Below are 18,071 nucleotides of genomic sequence, written 5' to 3'. Positions count from 1 at the left end.
TTCAGGAAATGGGGAGAATGTTTGCAGACTGACAAGAGCAGCCAGACAGGAATGGAAGGACAGACAGTAGGGCACTGTCCCTCAGATCAGTAGTCTTAAGCAGCCCTGTGTTGTGGTCACTACCAAGTCATGCTTCTGGGAATGCCAAGATGGACATCCGGTTTTCACAACAAGGTATTTAGATAGAACTGGACCCTGAGTACCAGGTTGGATATGAAGAGACAACCTCTGAGGAGCACAAACATGGCCTCCAGGAGGCTGTTTATTTGGAAGGGAAAATTCTGTATAAGTCTGGGAGCTGGTTCAGCTGGGGGTTCAGTGTAGTCTACTCATCTTGTGTCCTCTCATCTTCTCATTTCTCAGTGATGTGGACCATGATGATGATGAGGACCAGGGTGCCCGGGGCCATGGTGATGGTGAGGACCAGGATGCCCAGGGCCGTGGTGATGGTGAGGATCAGGGTGTCCAGGGCCATGACCATGGGGTGGGCAAGCAGGTCCTGGAGGGTGGGGTCCCACAGGACAGTGTCCTGGGCCAGGGGGTGGTGGACCAGGGGGTGGTGGACCATGAGGAGGGCAAGGACCCTGTGGAAAACCAAAAGGGAAGTGTCAGAATTCAAAGCCAATGCTAATGGCTGCGGTCAACTCTTCTTTACCTCCCCTCCCCAAGGGGCTCAGGATTCCTAGGCATCTGGAAGGGGTTATGATGGGGAGTTGGATAGCAAAGGATTTTCTCCTGGCCCTGCCCCTTTTTCATTGAAGTCTCTTAAGAACTGGGCAAGCAAAAGGGAAGAGTCTTGTTGTTTTAGATTTATTCCCTTTGCAAAGTTTTGACCTCTTTCCCTAGACCTCGAGTTATTTATTTGTAAGAAGCAAAATTATCTCATGACCCCTTCCCTGGCCCAGGGGTCCTAGCAGAAAGGCTACAGGTTCTGCCTTGCTACAAGTGGTGGCTTGCTGTATTTACAGCAAAGGTGAAGCTGGGGAGGTGGAGAATTCCCCGGACACCAGGTAGGGGAAACCCAGGCTCTGAGGAGAGATGTGGCAGGTCAAAGGTAAGAGGAGGAAATAAAGGATGTGTTTGTGTGTAGATAGGAAGTGTATTCAGTTTATATATATGTAGCACGTGGTGGCACATGGCTTTAATCCTCTGAGGTGGCAGAGGGTGATCTCTGTAAGTTTGAGACTAGCCTGCTCTATATAGTGAGGTTCAGCCCAGCCAGGGTCTGTATGCATATACAGAATGAGGCCATGTCTTTAATATATTTTTTATTTTTGGCCAGAAGTGGTGGCACACACCTTTAATTCCGCACTCACGAGACAGAGACTGGTGGATCTCTGTGAGTTCAAGGCCAGCCTGGTCTACATAGGGAGCTCCAGGACAGTCAAAGCTATGTGGTGAGACCCTTTCTCAAACAATGAAAATAAATAAATGAATGAATACAATTTTGAAGGTGTGTCTTGGTATGGAGTTCAATGGTAGATAATTTGTCCAGAAAGTACAAACCCAACATTTCAAAAAAAAAGCAAAATAAAACAAAAACACAACGAAATGGCTATATGTGGGTGTATTCCCGTGGTGGGCACATAGCATGCACACATGTACACACAGATGCATGCACAGGCTGCCTATATAACGCCTCTGCACAACTGCCAGACTCAAACGGGAAGAAGTAAAATTAAAGTTAATGGCCACTTCTCAGACCCAAAGAGGCCCGGGAAAGTGTTGTATAACCTTTCTTAGCTGGAGACTAGCCAGGATGGTTAGTGCTAGGGACTGGGGTGTGAAGTCCAGTGGGGTAGAGGTGGGGTTACACCCTCTATTCTGGGAGTAGAATTATACCCTCCTCTACTTTGACCTCCCCCGCCCGACTCAGGGGTTTGAGTGAGGTGGAATACAGGTGGGGAGAGACAGTCTCCAGAAGTGAAGGCTTTCCAGTTACAGCAGTCCCTGCCTCAGCTGTGCTAGGAAACAGCCTCATCCTCCCCCACCCCCTCTGTGGCAGGGAGCCTGGTGGCTGCTGCCTGTTGGGAGGGAGAGGTGGTGAGCAGGTAGCCTTCTCTTCTTTCTCAGCAGAAGCCTACCTGTCCTAGGAGCCCTGCAGTGGGACTGGGGCTTGGGAGCCAGGCAGCCAGGGGAGCACAGAACAGGCTGGGGAGCAGCAGGAAGAGAGAGTGAGCTGCTGGGCCAGGGGAGGGAAGTAAGGAATGGAGAGAGACAGATGGGAAAACAGAGAGAATGCCAAGGAGAAGGTTGCATTTGGCAGGGGGTGGGTGGCTATGGCAGTACCCCGCCCTTCCCAGGCTGATGCCTGAGTCTTCCTGACTTCATCTGGCAGAAGTACTGGTCTAAAAAAATGAGGTGGACCTGAAGGAAGGGGTCAAGGTGGGGGTGTTAGTGTGGGCAAGGGGAAGAAGGGTAGTGAATGTTCTTACCTGGTGACCTGTTGGAGAGAAAGGGGGGAAAGAAACAGCAGGGTCAGTCTTTTGCTTCTGAAGGGGACCCCTTGCCTTCTCCCTGATGCTAGCTCTGTGTCCACACCCCACGTTCAACTAGGCTCCTCACACCTGGCCACTTGCCCGACAATCACTCCATCCTTCATCCATCCACTAACAGCAGATTTGTATTGGAAGTCAATATGAAGCTCACTTGTGTGTCCCTATGGGCTCAAGGCTGGCTGAGTCCCCCAGGTGGCATCAGGCCACGTAGGAGGTGAGGCTTTTGTCCACACTGCCAGGGGTCTGCTATCCTAACCTTGGTCAGATTTCAGGGTATCAGGGAGGCATTCTATTGTTGCAAACCCCAATTCTTCCTCCTCTGTCTCCATCTGGGCCCCAGGCAGTCTCCCCCACTCATGCCTGTCCATCCCACTATAGCCCCTCAGAGCTGTGATATGGCTGACTGCTTGCCTCTGCCCTCCCCACTCTCCTTCCTCTTCTTTTCCCTCTTCTACCTCCTAGCCTCCATGATGCTTACCTGGATACATCTTTATGGGGCAAGAGCAGGAAGTGACACACGCAACACCTGTGGTTAACAGAGAACGCTTTTGTTGGCCGTGATCTGGTTGCTTGGCTTCTCCCCTCCTAGGTCTGCACACACACACACAGTCCCTTCACAAGACAAAACAGGATATCTACCAGGTGCCCTGGTCATGATACCTCTCCCTATGTAGGTCTCTGTATAAACACCTGGCATAGAGGTGGGATGCCAGATAGAGGTGATCATATGCAGTACCCACAGGGGACAGAGGTGGATGCCAGATATCCAAAAACCCAAGTTACATGTGGCTGGGAGACTCCTACTTTTTGGGTGCTGGGAATTGAACCCAGGTCCTCCAAAAGAGCAGCCAGTGCTCTTCACTGCTGAGCCATCTCTCCAGTCCAGGTTGCCCCTACTCTTCACCCTTGACTAATGTTAAGCTTGAAGGATCTCATAAGGCTGAACATGGGTAGGTAAAGGAAACCTTTGATTCAATCCAAACCTGAACTAAAGGCAGTGAAAAGACAGTCCCTGGGATGTTTCCACTCAGGCCTAGCTCTCTGCAAAACAGGAATGGTCAGCTCTAGAAGGGACTGAAAATGCAAGCCAGGTGACCCTTCTGCCTGGCAGTCAGTCCTAACTCCTGCAGGGTGAAGGCACAGGGGCCAGCCTGGAGGGTGGGGAGGGCAGAAACGCAGACATGCATACAAATACACAAGTACCTGACACAGACACACACAATCCTTTAGAAATGGACTGACTTGTGCCAAAGTACGATGTCCTCACAAAGACCCTGAGGCAGCAGTCCAATACACAAATACATACCCAGAGAGACTAAGACCACACGGGTACCTCATTCACTCTCACAGACACCCTCTTATTTTATTTACCTTTAGTAAAATAAGTCAGGTCCTTACCTGAGAGTGCAGAGCCAGAGACAGCAAGGCTAAGGCTCTGTCTCCCCAGGGGAGTATTTGTACAAGAGAGGGTGGGGCTGTGTTGGGTCACAAGCTCTGGGAGAGTCTAGAATAGAGGGCCAGGGAGTGAAGAGGGATGGGCTGATCTCTACTGGTGCAAAGAGCACTAGGAAATAGGATGGGGGTGTGGTGGGTGGGGAGGGGTTGGGGTGGAGTAGGTTAGGGGATTGGGGGTCATTCTCAGAACAATTTCTAGGTTGTGGACAGGGTCATTAACTCCTCCCAGCACGCAGAAGAAGAAAAGTGACCCTAAGTACATTCCTGCCTCCAAGGCACAGATGAGTTTTTGAATTGCTACCTCATCCATCAAGCTTGTCTGGAAACAGAATTCACACCCAGAAAAGGGGACAGTGGGAATAAAGTCAGGACAGAATGGAAAGTATGAAAAAGTTCGGAACCCAGGATGCCAGCTGGCTCTGCTTGTCCCAAGCCCTTTGTAGGCTGCCCGTGTGGCCTCCCCAGCACCTGTATTTGCCCAGATGATTTGCTTTGTGTGCTCCCTCAAGCATATCAGGAGCCCCTACCTTCCGGGATCCTTTCTTCTAATTTTTCTTATTTCACTGACCTCAGTCACTTGGCCATTGACAACCCCTTGGCATTAGTAAGTGTCTTGTAAATTTGGTAAATGAAAATTTTGTATTATTTTTTTTTAAGAGTTTTTGTGGTTGGGCAGTGGTTGTGCATGCCTTTAATCCCAGCACTTGGGAGATAGGCAGATCTCTGTGAGTTCATGGCCAGCCTGGTCTACAGAGCGAGTTCTAGGACAGACAGGACATACAGAAAAACCTGCTGGAAGCAAAGACCTGTATTTGGTTATAGCCATCTCGGTCATAAATTAAGTTAGCTCTTCAGAAACCCTTGTAGGGCAAATTCAGGGCCTAGGATAACCCTTATCCCCCTGTGAGTTAAGATCCCCTGCAGACATGGGGGTCCCAGGCCCCAGAAGTAATTAGCATCCCCTTGTTAGTAACTATTGACAGACCCTCAGCATTTCCTTATCTCTTCCCATCCATCAGCTTGGGAAGTCTCTAGACCTGACATTCCAGCAATCTCCCATCCCCTCCCCCTGCCTTCTGCTATATAATATTCCTGAGAAAAAAATAAAGTTGGCAGCTTGATCAGAATGCAGACTTGCTGTCTGTTTCTCATGTCTCTTGTCTCTTCATTCCTTGTCGACAGGGTTCAGAATCTCCATTCATGTGTCACTGGTCGGGACAAATGGCGCCCAAACAGGGACCTGACAACACTGTGTGGGTTTGAAGAATGTTGCTGCAGACAGGGGACAGGCCTATCCAGCCATTGAGCCACTGCAGTCAGCAGCTCAGCACCTGCTCAGTGAAGAATCGCCATGGACCACCCACCATCAGATCCGGAGGTTTCTGCACAGTGATGCAAGGTAAAAATCATACCATGGGACAAGCATTCGGTAAATAGAATTTGTTTTTCCACAGACTCAAGGAGTCCCTCAAGACAGGAGGAGTAAGGGTAAAATCCAGGCTGCTATGCCTTCCAGAGCTGGCAGATGACAGGCAGGCAGACAGGCAGACAGCTCCTGTGTCGTACCCCCTGCCGGGTGGCGCAGCTTCAACCAGAAGCTGAAAGGCAGGTTTGAATTGAGGTATCCCTGAGACATGACAATCAAAAATAAATAAGTAGGTTAAATACGTTTCTTGTTCATTTCACAATTTAGCTCCTTTGTCAACAATCTGCTGTTTGTAGGTTTGTGAATTTGTATCCAAGGTGGATTGATTTCAGTACTGTGGCTCTGCAGTAAAGTTTTTAAAGTCAGAGATTGTGATGCATTTAGAATTGCCATGATTGTGTAGGATTTTAAGAGTGTTTAGGCTATCCTGAGTTTTTATCTTTTCTTATAAAGTTGAGGATTGTTGTTTCAAGGTCTGTAAAAAAATTTTGTTATGGGCTGGAGAGATGGCTCAGTGGTTAAGAGCATTGCCTATTCTTTTTTTTTTTTTTTTTGGTTTTTCGAGACAGGGTTTCTCTGTGGTTTTGGAGCCTGTCCTGGAAATAGCTCTTGTAGACCAGGCTGGTCTCGAACTCACAGAGATCCGCCTGCCTCTGCCTCCCGAGTGCTGGGATTAAAGGCGTGCGCCACCACTGCCCGGCCTTGCCTATTCTTCCAAAGGTCCTGAGTTCAATTCCTAGCAACCACATGGTAGCTCTCAGCCATCTGTAATGGGTCTGGTGCCCTCTTCTGGCCAGCAGACAAACACACAGACAGAATATTGTATACATAATAAATAAATAAATAAATTTTGTTATAATTTTAATGGACATTTGCATTGAATCTGTAGATTAATTTCAGTAAGATTGTCAGATTTGCTATCTTGGTTCTACTTTTCCAAGAGAATAGATCTTTCTTTTTTCTAATGTCTTAAGTTTTCTTTTCTTTTTTTTTTCTTTTTTCTTCTTTCTTTCTTTCTTTTTTCCTTTCTTTCTTTTCTTTTTTTTTTTTTTTTGGAGCCTGTCCTGAAACTAACTATTTTAGACCAGGGTAGCCTTGAACTCACAGAGATCTGCCTGTCTTTGCCTGCTGAGAGATGGGATTAAAGGTGTGTGCCACCACCGCCAGTTTAAGTTTCTTTCTTAAAAGATTCAAAGTTCTTATCATCCAAGTTTTTCCATTTGTGTGGTTAGAGTTACTCCAAAATATTTTGTTGTATTTATGGCTATTGTAAAGGATGATGTCTCTCATTTATCATATGTGCAGAAGAGGTGCATTTTGGGTTCTGGCTATGATAAAGTAATTCTGCTGTAAACAGAGTTGAGCACGTGTCCTTATGGTGTGGTTGGGCATCTTCTGTATATAGGCACAAAAGGAGTGTTGCTGAGTCTTAAGGTAGAGGGTTGCCTAGTTTTGAGAAATTGCCGTACTACGTTCCAAAGCAGCTGTGCCAGTTTGCACTTCCACCAGCAGTGGAGGAGTTTTTCCTTCCCCCACAGTCTCTTCAGCACAAACTGTCACAGGTGTCTTTGATCTTGGCCATTCTTTTTTTTTTTTTTGGTTTTTCGAGACAGGGTTTCTCTGTGGTTTTAGAGCCTGTCCTGGAACTAGCTCTTGTAGACCAGGCTGGTCTCGAACTCACAGAGATCCGCCTGCCTCTGCCTCCCGAGTGCTGGGATTAAAGGCGTGCGCCACCACGGCCCGGCAATCTTGGCCATTCTTACAGGGAAAAGATGGAATCTCAGAGTTGCATTTCTCTAATGACTAAGGATGTTATTATGTGTCAGCATTAAGTTCATCTGTCGAGAGTTTTAAGTTTAGGTCTGTAACATATATTTTTATTGGATTATTCTTTTGATAACTAATTTCCTGAGTTCTTCGTATGTTTTTGGAGTGGATTAAGTGGTTAGTAAAGGTATTTTCTCATTCTTTAGACTGATAATATGTCTTGTTACTATGTCCTTTGCTATACAGAAGCTTCTCAGTTCGGATCTGATTTATTAATTGTTTCTCTCAAGGTCTGTGCCACTGAGGCTGTGTTTGAGATGTGCCAAAGTGTACTCTTAACTTTTTCTTCTGTGATCTTCAGTGTGGTTGGTTTTATGTTCAGATCTTTGATTCATTCAAACTTGAATTTTGTTCATAGAGATAAATATGGATCTGTTTTCATTCTTCCACATGTTGATGTCTTGTTAGACCAGCGTCATTAGTTAAATATGCGTTCTTTTTCCATTTTCCTATCGGCTAGGCAGACTTACAACTTTACAGGAAGATAGTTCACAAACTTTTAATTATTTATACAATGGTTAAAGCCTTAGTTACAATATTCTTATGGGAGATATTGAGCCACTAAGTAAAATTCTTAAAGGAAGCAATGAGCCAATTTCCAATAGAGAGCTTATAGAAGCTGCCAGACAGGTACTCAAGCAGGTAAAATATAGATCAACAGGTAAATTATGCAATAATGTACAAGTACAGTATATTAATTATGATTCAGCTATGACAAGTGTGTATTAAGTACAAAACTTATTCTACAGCGGTTTTATGAAAAGAATAGAATGCTTTTTAGAGCTGCATCTTCCCAGTTTTTGCCAGTTAAGATATTAAAGTTTTAATTAGATCAGTAGCTTGTCTAATAGAGAAGAGCAAGATAAAATCTCAGAGATAGCTTAATAGAATATTGGCTATGATCAAAGTTTCTTATACTAAATAGATTAATTGATAATTTTAGGATAATGATTCTTGGACAACTGTGTTTGCTCAATTTAAAGGCCAGAGTAATAATATTTTCCGAGATGATAGTTGTTACAATTTGCAAAACTATATTTTGCTAATGTTATAGCTAAAGATCCCTTAAAGGAGTCATGAGTACACAGAGAGGCTTGATCGCCTAAACCTGGTAAGGAACTGCCTTCTTGATAGTCTTGAGGTGCTCGAGGAAAGGCAAAATGTCCAGCTGTTAGCGGGCTGGTTGGGTCGACAGCCTGGAGGGTGGAGACTGTGGGCACCGAGACTGCCGCATCTGCTGGGTCTTCAAGGGGACAGGTGTGGAGGGAGCAGCTTCTCTCAGGGCTTGCCTCAGGAGTCATGCCTTTGGTCTGGAACCTGGGAGAGGGCAGGCAGGGGAGGAGGAGTGTTGTGGTTATCTGTGTCCCAGGGTTGTTCAGTAAGCAAGACAAGGAGACAAGAGCTCAGGGCTGATTTTTCCATTAGTTCTGAGGGCAGAGGAGGAGGGTGGAAGCTCAAGGCCTGCATGCTGGGGCCTGAGCTTTCATCCAAACATCTGTGCCTTCAAAAATTATCGCTGGCAACCTGCCATGTGTCAAACCCTGCTTGCTGTCACACCTGTTACTGCATACATGATCTTATTCGCTGTCTACAAAAAGAAGAAAATTCTCGTTTTACAGATTTGAAAGCAGATGCAGTGAGAAGTAAAGATTAGAACCATGAGCCACGTTCAAGATCTTCTGACCTTCCTGTATGGTTGTCTCTTTATCCCCACACCATCTCTCTCCAGGGTCTTAACGTATATACCTGGCTGTCCTGGTACTCATTATATAGACCAGGTTGTCCTTGAACTCACAGAGATCTGCCTGCCTCTGCCCAGGGTTGGGATTAAAGGGCTGCTCCACTGTGTCCAGCACATGTCTTTGAGCACCTGCATCCGTCATTATTCCCCCTAAACCAGTCACTTGCCCCTCTGTGTTCCATTGGCCTCCTGGGTATTTCTTCACGTATTTGATGCAGCTGACTATCAGATCATAGACTTGTCCCCCTCTCAGCTGGGTGGTGGAGGCTGGGAATGCAGAAGCTGATGGTTAGAAAGGTTCATCCCCATAGCTTCAGTGCCTTGATCAGCTCACTGGCTCAGAAGGTGGCCAGGGAATGTTCATTAGGTGAACACAGTGCCAGATTGACTGTGAGGTGTGGCGTGGTGATGAATAAGACTCCGTTCCTGCCCCTGGGAATTTGCAGTAGTTGGGAGATGCAGACAGACCAACTGTTGGTTTGTATGAGAGAGAAATCTGGATGGCTCAATCTTAATGGGGATGAAGGAAGGTAGAAAGTTCAGCAAACAGGAGTGCTGCCCTTCTGACAGCCCCGGCCCGGGGCCCTGTACAGCATGGCTTTACTTAGTCAAGGTGTGCACAGTTCAGACAGGGAGCTGGAATATGGCAGGAAGAAGTCAGCGATGACCCCAAATTAGTCATAAGACGACACTGTGTAGTTGTCTTTCCAGTCTTCTGCTCCAAGAGGAGGTAGAGTCTCACTTCTGCAGCAGGATTGCCAGTCTTAGGGAAAAGGAAAGATGGCTACAGGGCAGACTGCCTGGAGACCATGGGGTTTGCAGCAGGGTTGAGGCCTGAATGATAAAGCTAAGTCTTCTTTCTTTTGGTTTGCGTTGTAGTGATAGGTAATGCGCAGACTTTGTGTCTGGCTTTGAGAGAAATGTTTCAGCAAAGCCTTTGCTATGTTTGGGTTAATCAGTAAAGGCTGAAAATTGTTTTGAGACTGTTGAAACCTTGAAGAAATGTCTCTCTGGAGACTCTGCACTTGGTGCTACATGAGAGTGCTTGCATCTACACCGACCTTGGTCCTATGACACTCCTGGCTCACCTGGAGTCTGTACTTTTGGTTATGGCTAGCCATAATCAGAAGGGACTGAGATCTGTGTGTGCTGTCTGCTCTCATGGCCAGCAGGAGCAAATGACTTTGGGAGTTGGAACCTTTGCCAGCCCCTATTAGCCTTGTGTATGTTTGAATAAAGTAACTGGAGTCAGCTAGCTGGCTGTCATCCTTCTCCAAGAAGGCTGAACCCCACTGTTCCTTCAGAAAATGAAGGCATAGCATCTTGGTGAGCTTCTCTCTCTGCTGCAGCCCCTACGACTGACATCAAACAATAGCTAAGCAAAAATAGCAACAAAAAGATGTCGGGGAAGGGGTCAGAGAAAAATGGATAGCTCAATAAAATAATAAGTAGGTCAGGAGATCAGTGTGTTTTCAGGAAATGGTGAGAATGTATGCATACTGACAGGAGCAGCCGGACAGGAGTGGATGGACAGAGAGTAGGGCGCTGTCCCTGGGATCAGTAGTATTAATCAGCCCTGTGTTGTGGTCACCAGCAGTCATGCTTCTGGGAATGTCAAGATGGACATCTGTTTTTACAAATTAGATAGAACTGGACCCTGAGTACCAGGTTGGATATGAAGAAAGACAACCTCAGATGAGAACAAAATGGCATACAGAAGTCTATTTATTTGGAAAGGAAAATTCTGGGTAAGTCTGGGAGCTGGGTCAGCTGGGGGTTCTGTGTAGCTTCCTCATCTTGTGTCCTCTTGTCTTCTCATTTCTCAGTGATGAGGACCAGTGTGTCCGGGGCTATGGGGATGGTGAGGACCAGGGTGCCCGGGGCCATGGCCACGGGCTGGGCAAGCAGGTCCTGGAGGGGGAGGTCCCCCAGGACCATGGCCAGGGGCTGGGCAAGCAGGTCCTGGATGTGGGGGTCCCCCAGGACCAGGGGGTGGTGGACCATGAGGAGGGGACGGACCCTGTGGAAAACCAAAAGGGAAATGTCAGAATTCAAAGCCACCGCCAATGGCTGTGGTCAACTCCTCTTTACCTCCCCTCCCCAAGGGCCTCAGGATTCCTAGGCATCTGGAAGGGGTTGTGGTGGGGAGTTGGATAGCAAAGGATTTGCTCCTGGCCCTGCCCCTTTTGCAAAGAAGTCTCTTAAGTACTGGGCTAGCAAAAGGGAAGAGTCTTGTTGTTTTAGATTTATTCCCTTTGCAAAGTTTTGACCTCTTTCCCTGGACCTCGAGTTATTTTGTAGTAATTAGGAGCCAAGGGGCTGCATCCCCAGCACCCCGGCCGCCTGCTAGCTTATGCCCCGAAATAATTACACAGAAACTGTATTCTTTTAAACACCGCTTGGCCCATTATATCTAGCCTTTTCTCGGCTAACTCTCGCACCTGGACTAGCCCATTTCTAATAATCTGTTTAGCCCACGAGCTGGCTTACCAGGAATGATCTTAACCTGCGTCTGCCTGGAGTGGGAGAATTATGGCGACTCTGTCTGAGGCGTCTTATCTCACTTCCTCTTCCTCCCAGCATTCTGTTCTGTTTACTCCACCCACCTATGTTCTAAGCTATGAGCCCAAGCAGTTTGTTTATTACTTAACCAATGAAATCAACAGATTGATATATGACACTCCCACATCATTATTTGTTTGCAAGAAGCAAAATTATCTCATGACCCCTACCCTGGCCCAGGGGTCCTAGCAGAAAGGCTACAGGTTCTGCCTTGCTACAAGTGGTAGCTTGCTGTATTTACAGCAAAGGTGAAGCTGGGGAGGCTGGAGAAGAATTCCCCGGACACCAGGTAGGGGAAACCCAGGCTCTGAGGAGAGATGTGGTGGGTCAAAGGTAAGAGGTGGAAATCAAGGATGTGTTTGTGTGTAGATAGGAAGTGTATTCAAATACAATATATATATATATATTTATATATGTGGCATGTGGTGACACACGGCTTTAATCCTCTGAGGTGGCAGAGGGTGATCTCTGTAAGTTTGAGACTAGCCTGATCTATTTACAGGGAGGTTCAGCCCAGCCAGGGCCTGTATGTATATACAGAATGTTACCCTGTCTTTAATTTATTTTTTATTTTGTCCAAAAGTAGTGGCACACAGCTTTAATTCTGGCCCTCAAGAGATAGAGACTGGTGGATCTCTGTGAGTTCAAGGCCAGCCTGGTCTACATAAGGAGCTCCAGGCCATTCTCTGTGGTGAGACCCTTTCTCAAACAATGAAAATTAAAAAATGAATGAATACTATTCTGAAAGTGTGTCTGGGTATGGAGTTTAATGTTAGAGAATTTGTCCAGAAAGTACAAACACAACACTGTGTAAAACAAAATAAAACAAAAAAAAAGCACAACAAAATAGCTATGTCTGGGTATATTCCCGTGGTGGGCACATAGCATGCACACATGTACACACAGATGCATGCACCGGCTGCCTATATAATGCCTCTGCACACCTGCCAGACTCGAACAGGAAGAAGTGAAAGTAAGGTTAATGTCCACTTCTCAGACCAAAGAGGCCCGGGAAAGTTTTGTTAAACCTTTCTTAGCTGGAGTCCAGCCAGGAGAGTTAGTGCTAGGGCACTGAGGTATGGAGTCCAGTGGGGTACAGATGGAGTTACACCCCCTATTCTGGAAGTAGGGTGACTCCCTATTCTGCTTTAACCTGCCCCCCCCCCCCGCCACCTCACGGGTTTAGTGAAGTGGAATACAGATGGGAAGAGACAGTCTCCAGAAGTGAAGGCTTTCCAGTTACAGCAGTCCCTTCCTCAGCTGTGCTAGGAAACAGCAGCATCCCCCATCCCCACTCTGTGGAAGGTTATAGATACAGCCAGGAAGCTTGGTGACTGCTGCCTGTTGGGAGGGAGAGGTGGTGAGCAGGTAGCCTTCCCTTCTTTCCCTAGCAGAAGCCTGCCTCTCCTAGGAGCCCTGCAGTGGGACTGGGGCTTGGGAGCCAGGCAGCCAGCCAGGGGACCACAGAGCAGGCTGGGAAGCAGCAAGAAGAGAGAGTGAGCTGCTGGGCCAGGGGAGGGAAGTAAGGAATGGAGAGAGACAGATGGGAAAACAGAGAGAATGCCAAAGAGAAGGTTGCAGTTGGCAGGGGGTGGGTGGCTAGGCAGTATCCCGCCCTTCCCAGGCTGATGCTTGAGTCTTCCTGACATTATCTGGCAGAAGTGCTGGTTTAAGAATGAGGTGGGCCTGAAGGAAGTGGCCAGGATGGTGGTGTTGGGTTGGGCAAGGGGAAGAAGGTTAGCGAATGTTCTTACCTTGTGACCTGTTGGAGAGAAATGGGGAAAGAAACAGCAGGGTCAGTCTTTTGCTTCTGAAGGGGACTCCTTGCCTTCTCCCTGATGCTAGCTCTGTGTCCACATCCCACATTCAACAAGGCTCCTCAGACCTGGCCATTCACCTGACAAACATTCCTTCATTCATCCATCCACTAACAGCAGATTTGTATTGGAAGTCAATATGAAGCTCACTTGTGTGTCCCTATGGGCTCAAGGCTGGCTGAGTCCCCCAGGTGGCATCAGGCCAGGCAGGAGGTGAGGCTTTTTTCCACACTGCCAGGGGTCTGCTATCCTAGCCTTGGTCAGATTTCAGGGCATCATGGAGGCATTCTATTGTTGCAAACCCCAATTCTTCTGGGCCCCAGGCAGTCTCCCCCACTCATGCCTGTCCATCCCACTATAGCCCCTCAGAGCTGTGTGGTGGCTGCTGTTACATCCTGGTCACAACCTTCTGCTCTCAGCTCAGGGCCTTTGCTCACACTGTCTGCTGCCTGGAAATCTCTCTAGCATGGCTCTACCTCACTATCCAGCAGGTGTTCCACATCACTGGGGTGTGGAGATCCCCAGAGTGGACACAACAGTTCATTCTGCAGAAGCCACCTATGTGGTACTGGGTGTCCCAAAAGGTAACCTTTGGTGGGAATTCTAGGTCTTTCGCTTCTTTTTTTTTAAGCTTCTTTTTTTTAAAAAAATATTTATTTATTCATTGTGTATACAATATTCTATATGTGTGTGTGCCTGTAAGCCAGAAGAGGGCATCAGATCGCATTACAGATGGTTGTGAGCCACCATATAGTTGCTGGGAATTGAACTCAGGACCTTTGGAAGAACAGGCAAAGCTCTTAATCTCTAAGCCACCTATCCAGCCCCCGTTCTTTTGCTTCTTTTGAGAGAATCCAGTGGCATAGCTGCTGGGCTCTGGGCTCCAGATCTGGCAGTGCTTTTCATGAGCTCACTTTGAGCATCATGCCTGACATCCCTGGCCTCATGTGTACCCTGGGAGATGAACCCACCTTTTTGTCTCCTCAAGTTGAAGAGCTAGTGAGATGAAAAACGTGCACACTTGTTTCTTCAACTATAATGTGTGCTTCGCAATATGAAAGTTTGTTTGCATTTGGCACCCTGCACACACACCTTTACACACATGCAAGCACACCTGGCTTTCAGTAGATATGGCTGACTGCTTGCCTCGGCCCTCCCCACTCTCCTTCCTCTTCTTTCCCCTCTTCTACCTCCTAGCCTCCATGATGCTTACCTGGATCCATCTTTATGGGGCAAGTGCAGGAAGTGACACACGCAACACCTGTGGTTAACAAGAACGTTTTAGTTGGCAGTAATCTGGTTGCTTTGCTTCTCCCTCCTAGGACTGCACACACATAGTCCCTTCACAAGACAAAAGGGGTGCCTGCCAGGCGTCCTGGTGATGATACCCTGCCCTCTGTAGGTCTCTGTATAAACACCTGCATAGAGGTGGGATGCAGAGACTTGGAGAGGTTGCTATAGCCGAGTGGGGAGGTGCAGACAACCTGATGAGTATTGGGCTTCTGGGGACCCAGGAGACCTTAAGGACTTTGTTCTTGCCACAGAGAGGAATGGAACCTTCCAGGGTTCCCACTGCTTGTTATTGTCTCCTTTTGTAAGGATTGGGAGAGTGTGGGAGGTTTAGGGTCTGAATCAATTTGTCATCCACTGCCAGTCTCTTGTCATGGGAAACTGTTGCGATCTAGCCTCATCTTTTGGGGCCTGGCATGCAAATAACAATTAACAAGCCCAAAATGGTCCAGCACCCACAACACAATACACTTGAAGATGAAAGCTATCGCGGCTCTCTGAACTCATATGGCAAATGAGTGTTTTAGTACAGATGTCCACACTTACAGACACACACACACACACACACACACACACACACACACTCACCTCCAATACAAAAGACCTAGAGCTGAAGATCAAATGTAGAGCCTCGTACTTGGAAAGCAGGCTCTCTACCATTGAGCCTCTCCCCAGCCCCACCAAACCACTCATTCTTATTGATTTGTTATTTCCGGTTGAAATCAGTCCCACTTTATGACCATAGTCTTTCTCACTTGCTGATCCTTTTTTAATTTTATGGGTATGGGTGTTATGTCTGGACTTAAGTCTGAGCACCATGTTCATATGCAGTGCCCACAGAGGACAGGGGAGGATACCAGATATCCAAAAACCGGAGTTACATGTGGCTGGAAGACTCCTACTTTGTGGGTGCTGGGAATTGAACACAGGTCCTCCGGAAGAGCAGCCAGTGCTCTTCACTGCTGAGCCATCTCTCCAGTCCAGGTTGCCCCTACTCTTTCACCCCTGACTAATGTTGAGCTTGAAGGATCTCATAAGGCTGAACTTGGGGAGGTAAAGGAAACCCTTGATTCAATCCAAACCTGAACTAAAGGCAGTGAAAAGACAGTCCCTGGGATGTTTCCACTCAGGCCTAGCTCTCTGAAAAACAGGAATGGTCAGCTCTAGAAGGGACTGAAAATGCAAGCCAGGTGACCCTTCTGCCTGGCAGTCAGTCCTAACTCCTGCAGGGTGAAGGCACAGGGGCCAGCCTGGAGGGTGGGGAGGGCAGAAACGCAGACATGCATACAAATACACAAGCACCTGACACACACACACACAATCCTTTAGAAATGGACTGACTTGTGCCAAAGTACGATGTCCTCACAAAGACCCTGAGGCAGCAGTCCAATACACAAATACATACCCAGAGAGACTAAGACCACACGGGTACCTCATTCACTCTCACAGACACCCTCTTATTTTATTTACCTTTAGTAAAATAAGTCAGGTCCTTACCTGAGAGTGCAGAGCCAGGGACAGCAAGGCTGAGGCTCTGTCTCCCCCAGGGGAGTATTTGTACAAAAGAGGGAGGGGCTGGGTCAGGTCACTAGCTCTGGGAGATTCTAGACTAGAAGGTCCAGGGAATGAAGAGGGATGGGATAATCTCTACCTGGGCAAAGTTCACTAGGAAGCAGGATGTGGGTGCGGTGGGGTGGGGCGGAGGTTTTGGGTGGAGTAGATGAGGAGAGTGGGGATCATTCTCAGAGCCATCTCAAGGTCACGTGGACAGGTCATTAACTTCTCCCAGCACGCAGAAGAAGAAAAGTGACCCTAAGTACATTCTTGCCTTGGATTCCAAGGCCCAGACAAGTTTTTGAATTGCTGCCCAGTCCAGCAAGCTTGTCTGGAAACAGCAATCACACCCAGAAAAGGGGACAGTGGGAATAAAGTCAGGACAGGACAGAAAGGATGAAAAAGTTCGGAACCCAGGCTGTCATCTCGCTCTGCCTGTACCAAGCCCTTTGTAGGCTGCCCGTGTGGCTGCCCCAGCACCTCTATTTGCCCAGATGATTTGCTTTGTGTGCTCCCTCAAGCAGATCAGGAGCCCCTACCTTCCGGGAGCCTTTCTTCTAATTTTTTTTATTTCCACGGACCTTTGCATGCCTCAGGTTCTGGGACACAGTGGCTTCCTCAGTCCCTTGGCCATTGATAACCCTCCTGGTATTAGTAATTTGGTAAAGAAAAAATTTTATTTTTAAAAGTTTATGTGGTTGGGCAGTGGCGGTGCATGCCTTTAATCTCACTACTCGGGAGGCAGGCAGATCTCTGTGAGTTCGAGGCCAGCCTGTTCTATAGAGCAAGTTCCAGGACAACCAGGGCTACACCGAGAACCCCTCCCTTGAAAAACAAAACAGAACAACTGAAGTTTATGTGTCTAGGTGTCTGGCCTGCAGGTATGACTGTGCAAGCAATCCATGCAGTGCTCATAAAGGTTAGCCAGAATCCCCTGGCTTCTGAAGAGTCAGAGCCCCTGGAACTGGAGTTACACACACTTGTGAGCTGTCAGACAGAAGCTGGGAATTGAACCCAGGTCCTCTGGAAGAGCAGCCTGTGCTCTTAACTGCGGAGGCATCTCTCTAGGCCCTTGGTGAACAAATTTTGATAAGTTTGCTGAAGTTAGTTGTTGTTGGGTAATAACTGGTTTCCTTTTTTTTTTTTGAGGTTTATATTGTATGAATTTTTCCCTTTCTTGTTTCTGTATTTTTAAAAATTATTTTCTGAATATGGCTGTGCTCTACCCTGAAATTACAATGCTCCTCAGCCAGGCTACAGAGCGAGAACCTATCAAAATAAAAACAAGGCTGGCAATGGTTTGGTTTGGGGAATAGCTAAAGACTGAGACAATCTTTAACTTTCCCCATCATGAGTTAATCAGCTAGTTGTGGTGCATACATCAAATAAAACGAAAGAATAGACAGTTGATGCAAACCATACTAGGGCAGCGTCTCAAAATAGTTATGTGGAGTGATAGGAGCCACGCACAAAGGATACATACCATATGTTTTTGAATAAAGAACCAGAAAACTGATGAGCACAGCCGACCAGTGGGCAGTGAAAAGGGGAGAGTGGAGGAGAGACACTGGGGAAGGGCAGGAAGAAGCAAGAGCTGCTGCTATGACTTTGTGAAGTAAACACAGATCAAAACAGCTTGCACAATTCAAATACGCATTGTTTATGGCATGTCAATTTGACTTCAATTAGAATTGTAAAATAAAGAGTCCCATAGCCATTTTCAGAAGACAAGATGAAAGTATTGAGGAACAGGGTGTGTCTTCCTCATCTCAATGGCGGGGAGGGAGGCTCCGGCTGACCCCAGGATCTTCTACGTTATCAGGGAGCTCAGATCGGCTCTAGGTGGTGGTGTTATTTTACACACACACACACACACACAGAGTATTTGCTTGCATGTATAT

At 47.3% G+C, this 18,071-nt stretch overlaps 2 long non-coding RNA genes across 2 annotated transcripts; both read right to left on the bottom strand.

The window, feature by feature from the left end:
• Positions 1 to 229: 229 nt before the first annotated feature.
• LOC121465790 lies at positions 230 to 3,997 on the bottom strand. Its single transcript, XR_005976681.1, has 4 exons — positions 3,897 to 3,997; positions 2,977 to 3,024; positions 2,436 to 2,443; positions 230 to 584 (listed from the first exon to the last, which is right to left on the bottom strand). It is a non-coding gene; the product is annotated as an uncharacterized LOC121465790 (long non-coding RNA).
• A 6,657-nt stretch (positions 3,998 to 10,654) lies between these two features.
• LOC121465795 lies at positions 10,655 to 16,243 on the bottom strand. Its single transcript, XR_005976682.1, has 4 exons — positions 16,114 to 16,243; positions 14,540 to 14,587; positions 13,264 to 13,271; positions 10,655 to 10,967 (listed from the first exon to the last, which is right to left on the bottom strand). It is a non-coding gene; the product is annotated as an uncharacterized LOC121465795 (long non-coding RNA).
• Between the last annotated feature and the right edge of the window lie 1,828 nt (positions 16,244 to 18,071).

The sequence above is a fragment of the Microtus oregoni genome, unplaced genomic scaffold (assembly GCF_018167655.1).
Source record: "Microtus oregoni isolate MIOR12 unplaced genomic scaffold, Mior012 000031F_ref0000149, whole genome shotgun sequence".
NCBI lineage: Eukaryota > Metazoa > Chordata > Mammalia > Rodentia > Cricetidae > Microtus > Microtus oregoni.
The sequence above is the reverse complement of the archived record's forward strand: the minus strand, read 5'-3'. Positions and strand labels throughout refer to the sequence as shown.